Source organism: Epinephelus fuscoguttatus, linkage group LG5 (assembly GCF_011397635.1).
Source record: "Epinephelus fuscoguttatus linkage group LG5, E.fuscoguttatus.final_Chr_v1".
In the NCBI taxonomy this organism is placed as follows: Eukaryota; Metazoa; Chordata; class Actinopteri; order Perciformes; family Serranidae; genus Epinephelus; species Epinephelus fuscoguttatus.
This window is the reverse complement of record NC_064756.1, coordinates 17001812-17012480: the sequence shown is the minus strand read 5'-3', so window position 1 is coordinate 17012480 and position 10669 is coordinate 17001812.

Genomic DNA, 10669 nt, shown 5'->3' with positions numbered 1-10669 from the left:
CACTTCCACTGGACAAATCCTAGTTTTCCATCTTGGCTGCTAAGCTTCTGCTCCTAAGTCTGCATATCTAAGCTTTTTTCTTTCATAGGCTTCTTCCACTGAGTCTTCCCAAGGAACTGTCAGCTCAATGAAATAAACTATCCTACTACTCAATGACCACAACACTATGTCAGGCCTCTGCTTGGTACAAACTATTTCCTGGGGAACAACAAGCTTTCCCCCTAAATCTACTTGCATTTCCCAATCACTAGCACCTTCTAGGTGGCCACACCCTTGCCTCCTTACTAACTTATCCCTTCTGTATTTCTCTCCCTCACGGACAAACTGAATTGCTAGACTCCTATCCTTAACACCTTCTGAATTCACCTGTCTTCGTTTCCCTTCGATTCCTGCAGCTAAACATTTCAACACCTGGTTATGTCGCCATGTATATCGGCCTTGTGACAAGCGAACTTTACAGCCTGACAAAATATGCTTTAAGGTTGCGGTACGTGAACACAATGGGCATGATAGGTCCTCATTTACCCACAGTTTTAGGTTCTGGGGGGTTGGTAACACATCGTATGTAGCCCCTACCAGGAATCTAATACGATTCTCCTCCATACTCCACAGGTCCCTCCAACTAAGCTTCCTCTTCTCTACACTTTCCCAGTTCAACCACTGTCCCTGTTTAGCCTGGGCCACTACCTTTGCACCCCTTACTATCTCCTCCTGTCTGCGTATCTGTTCCACAACAAGCTTCCTTTTATCTTTGAGACCTGCTGTATTCCATACCGGTTTACCTGAGCCAAGCCCCAGGCCTCCCCGGCCAAACTGAAAAAGGAAAAAAAAACAAAAAAACGTCAGTTCGCAGTGTTTTGTTTTGAAAGAGACTGCATGTAACAGGCAGAACTTGACACGGTGTCCCAGAACGTCATCAACCAATGCACCCAGAGAACCTTGCACGTCATATGTGGATGCGGAAAGTCCATGACCAAGCACATCAATATGTGATGAGGTCGGAGTGAGGATGTGTTGTAGAAAAAAAAAAGTGAAAAGTCATTTACATCCATACTGTTGCTTTTTTTTTTTTTTTTTTTAAAGATTTTCATTCCTTAATTTTCTTAAAGGTCCACAGTGATTTTATGCACACCAACAACTACAACAGATTGTAACAATAAACCTACATTAAACCAGCTTTTTGCTTAAGGAAATACAGTTTATAATTTTAGTCTTTAGAGTTAGGAAACATTTATTAATTATACATAACCTCCTATGCAGGTATTGTCTGAGTACTGCAGCTGTCTCTTGTGCTTCTTCAGTTTTTTTTTTATCTCTTTAGTTTCAGGATTAAAACATTAACTGTTTTTACTGGTTCATGAAGGAATGAACAACATAAGTCCAGGAATAAGAGAACTGGATATGACATACACAATGCTCACAGGCCATCCTTGAGCATGGAGTGCATTGTTGTCTGTCAGTGTTTTTATCATCATACTGCCACGGGAGGGCGCCAGAGTCATGACCTTTCAAATTCTAAATATGGTGTCTTGTCATCTTTTCTTCAACCATACCTTTTATCTAAGAAACTGGTTTTACTACTACTGTAAAGCAAGATGTTTGATCACCCCCCCATAAGCTGATCTTCTGTTCAGCACCAAACAGATGTTCACTTGAAACAATCAGAGACATATACTGCTGAGTATTTAGACATACTGTATGAGGGAGTATATGCTAGAACATGTGAGAGAGGTTGAGTGTGAATGCGTGTTATGATGAGTGTGGGCGTGTTGTCATGTCTGCATGCCTCGAGCTCGTGATGTTGTACTGTGATAGCTCGTGATGTTGTACTGTGATATCGTCACGGCTGTGATTGTCTTCGGCACTCGGCCTGCAGCCTCGTGCCTACGACCGAATCACAGCCGTGACGATATCACAGTACAACATCACTCCCTCTCGTGTGATATTGCTTAAATATGCTACAGTAAACGCCACAATTAAATCATATCAACACCAAATTGATAGTCTGAATAGAATCATCCTGATATTGAGCTGTGTTAGAAATTAACAGCTGCCCAAAAATATACCTAGTCTCCCTCTTTAAAAAACAAAAAGGAAAATCCCTCAAACACCATGAAGTGTAGACATGATGGGCTACTTTCCGCATTTCCAGCAGCAAAGCTGTCAATTAGGCCCATTATCTTTAACAGGGATCATTTCCTCCAACAAAACAAAATGTTGGCACTAATTAATGGTGCTATTAAGTGTCCGCAAATGATCAGTTTCTATCTTTTGAAGGGGTGGGATGAAATTTCGACTTCTTTTGACTCCTTTTTGAACAATCTTTTCATTGTCTGTTGTTGTTGCTTTCTTTTCTTTTTTAATGTTCAAAATAAACTTTCAAATCAAAATCAATCAAATGAATTAAACAGCGGAGTTATTTTTTTCCGAACAGCTGATTGGCCAGTGGGTGGTGCTTTTTATAGGATCAGATTCAACCCTGAACTTACCCTGCTCCAGAGCAGGATAGCCGTTCAGAGTAAGTTACCATGGTGATCTACCCCGATAAGAACTGAACCGGCTTCGTGAGACTGAAAACCCAGGGTTAACCCTGAAGTTACCTCGCTAAGACAATCCTGCTTCGTGATACAGGCCCCTGGTCTCCTTGTGTATTAATGCTTGTATAACCTCAACCCTGTACTGCTCAATCAAGTTATATACAACTTTTTTTCCCAGAGATATTCTAAAAATAGTAATGAGAGTCGTCTCATGTGGTATACGACATGAGCGACCCCGGAGGGTTAACCGGGTCAAATAAATAACGTATACATAGCCCCAGGTGTCTGCAAAAAATACATTTGTATTATGTTTTAGTAATGCAGAACACTAATACACACACACACACACGTGGATACATAAATAGCTGTAGTGCCTCCTCCACCATGAGTCCTTTAGATCGGTAAAATATGGTTGATGTTCAGTATGTTTTACAGCTATCAGTGTTGATTGACTTCTCCTTTTTTCAGATGCACCCCTCTATTTTGAATGATGAAGCCAGTCTGGGGCACACAACCCTTTCACCATCCGAGTTTGGGTGTCCTCTCTGCCCCAAATTTAAAACCAAAAATGAGAGCATGATCCAGAGGCACCTGAAAAACCATATGGAAAATGCAGTTCATTTCCATGGTATGTTGATGAGAAGTATCTGTTTGAGATCATATACTTCTACATTTAACAGTAATGTTTAATGGTATCTGTTTGGGACAAAACAAGACATTTTAGGCTGCATCTTGGGATCTTGTGATTTGTGGAACAGCGGTTGACATTTTATACCATTTTCTTACATTTTATAGACCAAATAAATAAATTATTTTACAGTTTTTCCATTTTTTTCTTTGTTTTTTTTTCTACTTTTGAGATTGATATGGATATCTGGAATAAAAACTTGTTCACAAAAAAGAGAACTTCAAGTCTACCTCTTTATGTTGCCAGTACAATAGTGTAATATTGTGTTTACATGTGTTCCTGAAATATAATAGAATATATCTGACAATATGACAATCTAATTATTAAGTTCATTTAATAGTTAAATAGTTACAATTAACCATATTGATGTAAGAGTAAGTATGACATTTGTTGTGTCCATGGTTTTCAGTTGTTTTGAATGACATGATAGCAATCTGCATGTTGCTGTACAACTGTAGCCCAATAAATTAAAGTGCTCACCTTATCTAATCTTTGTTAAAAATTAATCCAACTAAAATTCATGTGTTTGCTGATTTTCTGCAATTTTTGTAGGTTTAACTTGTTGAGGTCAATGTTATTCCAAACAAATCATGTATTTAAAATAATTGTTGAAATAACTGTACTATTATTATTATTATTATTATTATTATTTATTTCACAATATATATATTTATAATTGTTGGTTGCTTCAAAGTTTGTAAATGTATTGCTAAAATAAATAATATAAAAAAGACAGACTTAAAAACCGACTTCTGGGGAAAAAACTGACTTCCGGTATGTATGAAACTTCCGGTATGGACTTCCAGTATGGATTGGATATATGGCGGCGCCAAAGAGCATGGATACCAAGACAAATAGAAGAAGCTCAGTAGAACGTTCCATAGCAACAGACTCGTCCATGGTTTCATCCTACCGCCACCATTTTTGACTGTCAGCAGATCATAGCAGACCCGCTTGCATACAAAAACACACAGACAAACTGAAGTATATCGCTATTAATTATGCTTACAATGCTACTCACCTCGTGATAGCTTGGTCACAGCTGCTTTTTCACGTTTTTGTAAAGCAAAATATAGAATTTAAAAAAAACAAAACAAAGAAAAACGGCCTAGATGGCCTCTCTACATATTACATCCACTTATGAGAAGATTAACTTAATTACTCCTTCAAAATCACCCCATAAGCCAATCTACCAAAAAAAAAATCAATATTTTAACTAGAAACACATTAATGGCGACGTCACATAGTCAGGAATAAAGATTTAGGCTATTTACAGTTTGTAAAGTAAGGGGACAGTAGTAATAATAATAATAATAATAATATATAGGCTATTTTAATATGATATATTTTAATGCTAAAGCAGTAATCATTTCTGATATAAATGGTCCAAGAGGCTATATATATATATATAATCAGTGGGGATTGCTCTAAGACTGCAAGGGAAGCTCAGCTTCCCCTAAAATGTCAAAAAATAAGTGGTCAAATATGTACTGTTGTGTTTACATTTCATTGACTAAATATGCGCTAGAACGCGTTCAACTTTTGTTCAGAATCAGTTACTTATAACAGGTCACTGACGCGACTTTCTTCTCATTCATTCCCGTAGAGTCACAGTGAAGCTCAGCGTCCAAAGACTCCAATGGGGAAGCATAGAGTGGGTTGTTCCACTGCAGCAAAACTAGACAGTCATTGGATAAATGCTCGGTTTTGTCCCGCCCATCGGACGCTCAGCGTCTCTAGAGGACTATGGGGCAGTGGGCTGGCCTCGGCTGGCGTGGACGCTGGGCTTCTGCATGATGATTGGATGATCTGTCTGAGGCTGAATTCCTTTTTGATTGACAGCGAAATGAGCAAAACAGCGATCTTGAAATATAAACCACCGCCGGAGCATTTTTCAAGTTTCATTCCGTTGTTCCGAGATGATCTGGAGACTTCTCCAATCCTCTTAGTGACTTTTTCTTTGTTAAAAAACGACTAGCGACAATCTTTTTCTGGTGTTATTGGAGACTGTACTCATGTTTAGAGACTCTGTTTTCTGTCGCTCTGCAGTTACTGTCCCCAACAAACAGCGGGTGCTGCTGTGAGCCACTCCACCATCCCAAAGCACTCACAGGCGGTCACACTAGCCTCGCGCAGCAGCCCCAGAGGGTAGAATTTACGTATAAATAAACGGACACATTTTATGATGTAGGCCGAAAATGAGCTTCCCCTCCTTGAAAGACCAGCAGCCGCCACTGATATATATATATATATATATATATATATAACAAAACAAAACTGGCATATTAAATTGATATTAAAACACTTTAAAACTTACACCTCAGGAGTTTTTACTTGTCAGGATCCTTCGGGAAACGGTGGAAGGTTGGGTGTTCCACTGATAGTTGTTGCAGTTAATTGCACTACACTGTTTTCTTTTACTTTTTTTCTCTTCTGTCCTTGACATCTTGCATGTTGTCTGGGCGCAACGGTCCAAAATGGCGGCAGCGCCCCTAGTGGCTGTTGCAAAAATTCAACGGAGCTTCACCTCTTGGTATCCATGCTCTTTGACCAAGAGGCGAAGCTCCGTTGAACTTTTGCCAACAGCCACTAGTGGCGCTGCCGCCATTTTGGACTGTTGAGCTTGGACTCCTGCCTGCTTCTCCAAACTGATGGCGTGCAGACTGACATACTGTAAGTAATACACTGACTATGGATAAGTACCCCATATAAGCCCACTTCAAAATATCCAAATGATCCTATGATGAGAGGCATTTGTTCAAAGATAGAAGGAGACCAATGTTGTTTGCTACAAAATGACAAAAACAAAAATGCCATTTCACCTCACACTACCAGTTAGGTGTTAGATAAGCTTAAAGGAAATGGCCACTTTAGAATGAAAATACAGACAGTACTTACTGACCCTCATGCCAACAAGAAATCCAGTGTAGTTTTTTAATCCACAAAACTCATTCAGGGTATCGGAGGATAACAGCTAGCCGGAATAACAGCTACACTTGAAGTGCATGGAACCCACATTTTGAAAATGTAATAAAACTCTGCTAATGCATTTCAAAAATGTCAGAACGGCTCGTCCGTCGTAATCCAAGTGCCCTGAAGCCGCGGCATGCAAAATTGACTTGAAAAGACTTTGAATTTACTCCACTTTTATACAGTAGCATCATTTCTCGCCCTGCAGGCGTGCTGTGTTTACATGGCAACTTGGGGGAGACTAGCTGATGGCTAGTGGTGGTGCTAATTTTTGAGTCTCCTGCAAGTTGCCATGTAAACAAAGCATGCCTGCAGGGCAGGCTAACTGACCATGGTGAGAAATGATGCTATAAAAGTGGAGTAAATTACGTCTTTTCAAGTCAATTTTGCATGCCGCGGCTTCAGGGCACTTGGATTACAATGAATGAGCCATTCTGATGTTTTTGAAATGCTTTAGGGGAATTTTATTACATTTTCAAAATGTGGGTTCCATGCACTTCAAGTGTATGGAAAAAGCTGTTATCCTCCGATAACCCGAACGAGTTTTGTGGATTAAAAAACTACACTGGACTTCTTGTCGGCATGAGGGTCAGTAAGTAGCTACTGTCTGTATTTTCATTCTAAAGTGGCCATTTCCTTTAAGTATAGCTCAGCTATATGAAATATAAGCTCAAGGCTTCTTAATTCCTGTGAGGAGCTGTGGAGGATAGTGAAGCACATTTCCAATCTGAGTCAGATGCTGGGCACAGTGCCACAGCTGTGGAAAACATCCTGCGTGGTATCAGTCACCCCAAAGACCTCAATAGCAACAGGCCAGTGGCTCTGACTCACACCTGATGAAGACCGTTCCATGTTCAGCAAGTGCAGATACTGCTCCAGCCATGAATCCCTGGAGACTCCAACACTATTGTAAATTCTTACTCTTTGATCTAAGTTTGAGTATTCCCCGTTTGACCAGGTTATTTATCCTCCCGAGGTGACTGCCTGTAGTGCAGTCCTGCTGGGGCAGAAAGGAGGTGAAGTCTAATGTTTTCTCCCTGCAGCAGCTCCAGTACTTCATGCTGCAGACAAAAACACACACATATAATGAAGCATATTTAACTCAAGCTCTAAAACAAGCAATGTAGACTGACAAAAATGACACACCAAACACTTTGCCACAGCTAATTAGACAGTGTGCATTGTTTGCATCCTCACCCCTGATGGAAAACGGGAACTCCCTGATGGTGTCTGCAGGCTTCCCTGTGTTGTGCAGCTCCAGATTAAGACTGAGAATCCAAACTAACAGACAAATTCTGACATTTAAAACTCCACTCTTACAGGAAGTGCAAATCCTCACCTCATCATCATCGCCCTTCTGTGCAGAGACAGAAACGGCATTTATATTCTATGTTTTTCCCATGTGTACATGAGTTGTTATCTGTATGGAACACTAATCCATGTGATCGCCTGTGTTGTCAGCATGTTTACTGCCATTTAGGTCAAGTTTTTCATGAGCCTGTCTCAGTGATGACGACACCTTCTGGTTGCAACTGGTTCCAAATTACTTTGTTTATTCCTGTATAATTTTATTAATACACTTTATTACTGAATCATACTTCATGTCCATGGTGTTAACCAGTCAAATGGTGTCAATTAATCAGTATTTCAATCAGGAGAGACTGACCCCCAGATGGTATGATTTAAGGAGGGTGATTAATCCATAGTCAAATAGGGAATAGGGTCTAGACACTGGTGGTGGTGGAGGTGGTGAAGATGAGACGAGAAGAAGATGGAGAAGTGCCAATGATCTGGATAAGTAGAGGAATGAGCCTTTGTTGAGCGTGGTGGAGGAGGGCGTGACAGTTCTGCCTAAAATGACAGCTGACAGCAGCAGAGCAGACAGCAGGTTTAAGGTATTGCAGTGGCATCCTGATTGGCTGACAAGGATCATGGCAAAGTTTGATTGGATAACTAGAAGAGCGAACACCCATGGTCAGCTGATTAGAGGAAGCAGTGAGAGTAGGAGGGAAAGAATTGTGAGTGGATGAGCACAAAGAAAGTCTTCCTGATTGAACTTAATGCTGAGCTTCGTTAGTATGAGTGGTATATGGATTTGTCCTTTATATAACACATTAAAAACATTTTGTGCTTTTGCATCTGATTTATAGCTTTTCTTTATTTTAGATACATTTGGAAACCTGTTTTGGATCTTAACTCGATATTATTTTTATCCCCAGTTGTTGTGGGACAGGTCTCTCTTTAAAAAGACTTGAATGTCAACAAGACTGTGACCTCAGCAGCCTTCCTGTACAACTAGCACCTTCAACAAAAGAGGCATTGTCTCATGTATGCTGCTCACATAAGCCAATACATTTACATTATCTTCTTGATAATTAATAAGCATCACCCAGAGGGCAGATATTTGCATCCTGTAGGACTGAAAAAAACCTCCACATTGTTTCGGATTCTGAACTTGGATTTGCATGAAGTTCGTGGAAAAAGGGAACTGGTGTTTTTAGCTTTTGGATGGACACAGAGGCCTCTATCATTTATTTTAATATGGGTAGATCCTGTTGCAAACACTGAATACAGTGGAAGAAACATGTTTCCAAAGAACATCAGACAGAAACAACACACAGACAAACCAAAAGGTTAACACATAAGTGTCTGTAATGTTGATTTGTGTGCATCCAAAGCCTCAAAAATATTGTAGGTTTTAACATCAAAGTCAAAATGTACATTTTGCTGATTTATTGTGTTATAAGGACTGAGCTGTACGCCTGAGGATGAGACAAGGTGATGAGATAACAGTCTTGTGTGGGTGTTGTCAAACAACCTTGTCCTTGTCTCATGCTGTACTGCTCAGTCTGTCAGTAACGTCTCCATAGTCGGCTCAGCACACTTGGAGACACATCAAACTGATGAGCTACCACCTGAACCCCTTCACCATCTTCCAGCAGTTAAACTGCTGTCACAGTCTCAGTCTGGTCAAAATGCTGTCTGACACCACCAGCCACCATCAGGAGACACCCAGCATTCACAATCCATTCAAAAACCATCATCCTGCCAATAGACTGGATAATTAGCTGATAAAAGGAACACAAACTCCATTCCTTGTGTAGGGTGTGTTCACACAGCCACTCCTATAGGCATCGTCTTCACACTTTAAACCATTCAGACATGAAGCTGTTTTATACTGATTTAGGATGTGCTGTCAGTTTGCTTTGGCGAATCTTTTGTGGGTTTATATTTACCCTCGAATATTATAGCAATATACCATTACATGTGCTTTTACCTTAAAAATGAAAAGATAAACAGCCAAACTAAAGTTTGGAAATCTCCTCACACTTGTACCCTGTGTTACAGTGTATACACATTACACACTGACAGTGTCTTTAGACTTAACATAACCTCCCCCCAAAATTAAAAGTCACTCTCAATCCCCTATAAACAAATGAGCACTCTGGTGTGGGTGTGTTTCTTTGGCCAAAAGGCGGAGGAGGAGGTAAACAGCTCTATAAAGTGATGCACAGTGAAGACTCAGTTCACATTTCCCTACCCACCCTCCTAACACATTTTACAGAGCCACAAGTCTTCATTTATTGGGTAAGTTTTTGATGAATTCATACAGCATTAACATCAGATGGATACTGTCATTTTGGTGTTTCATCATGTAGAACGACTTAATACAAGTAGATATATTTAGACTTAGATATTTTTATTTTGATGTAGAAAAGTTGTGCATGGAAATTATAGATTAATTAGTGTGTTATTACACATTAGGTGCATGTTTGTCACATTAGAAATCAAGAAAAATCAAGACTCTTAAATATTTTTACTTCAACATATTGCATATTACGTTCCCAACTAATGTTGCTGCAAGTTGAAATATGCAAATTATATTCCCATGAATAGATGAGCTAAATCTGGATCCATGGTGTGCTGTGCACTTCTCTCCTTAATCTGTAAACTTTTTTCTTTGGTTTCAGAAGCCATGGCACAGTTCATCCATCTCTTGCTGCTGCTGGGTATGTGTCATGTTGCAGCAACATATGTTTTAGAAAGACAGGTGTGGCTGCTGGAGGGAAGCAGTGCCACTTTCCCATTTCCTAAAGATCGGACCATTAAATACTGTGGCAGAGGAGGCAGCAAGTGTGAATGTGTTTCAGGCAGGTGTAAGTCCAATAATGCCAGCCTCCCCGGAGTCACAGTGACTGACAGAGCCCTCACCATTACCAACTTTATGCGAGAGAATGACGAGATCAACCTCTGCTATGATTCCTCTCCATCCAGGCAACCAGGTCTGTGTGTGCATCTGAATGTGTCAATAGGTAAGCACTTTAAACATTCACAGATAACAGCTGTGTTATCTCCTCAAACATATTAAAACATTATTTAGAGTTCCTCTGTTTTTAAATTCACATGCTTTTCAAATGTCCAAATACCCAGTTTCCGTAAATGAAGCTAATGTCAGAGGAGCAGGATGACTTAT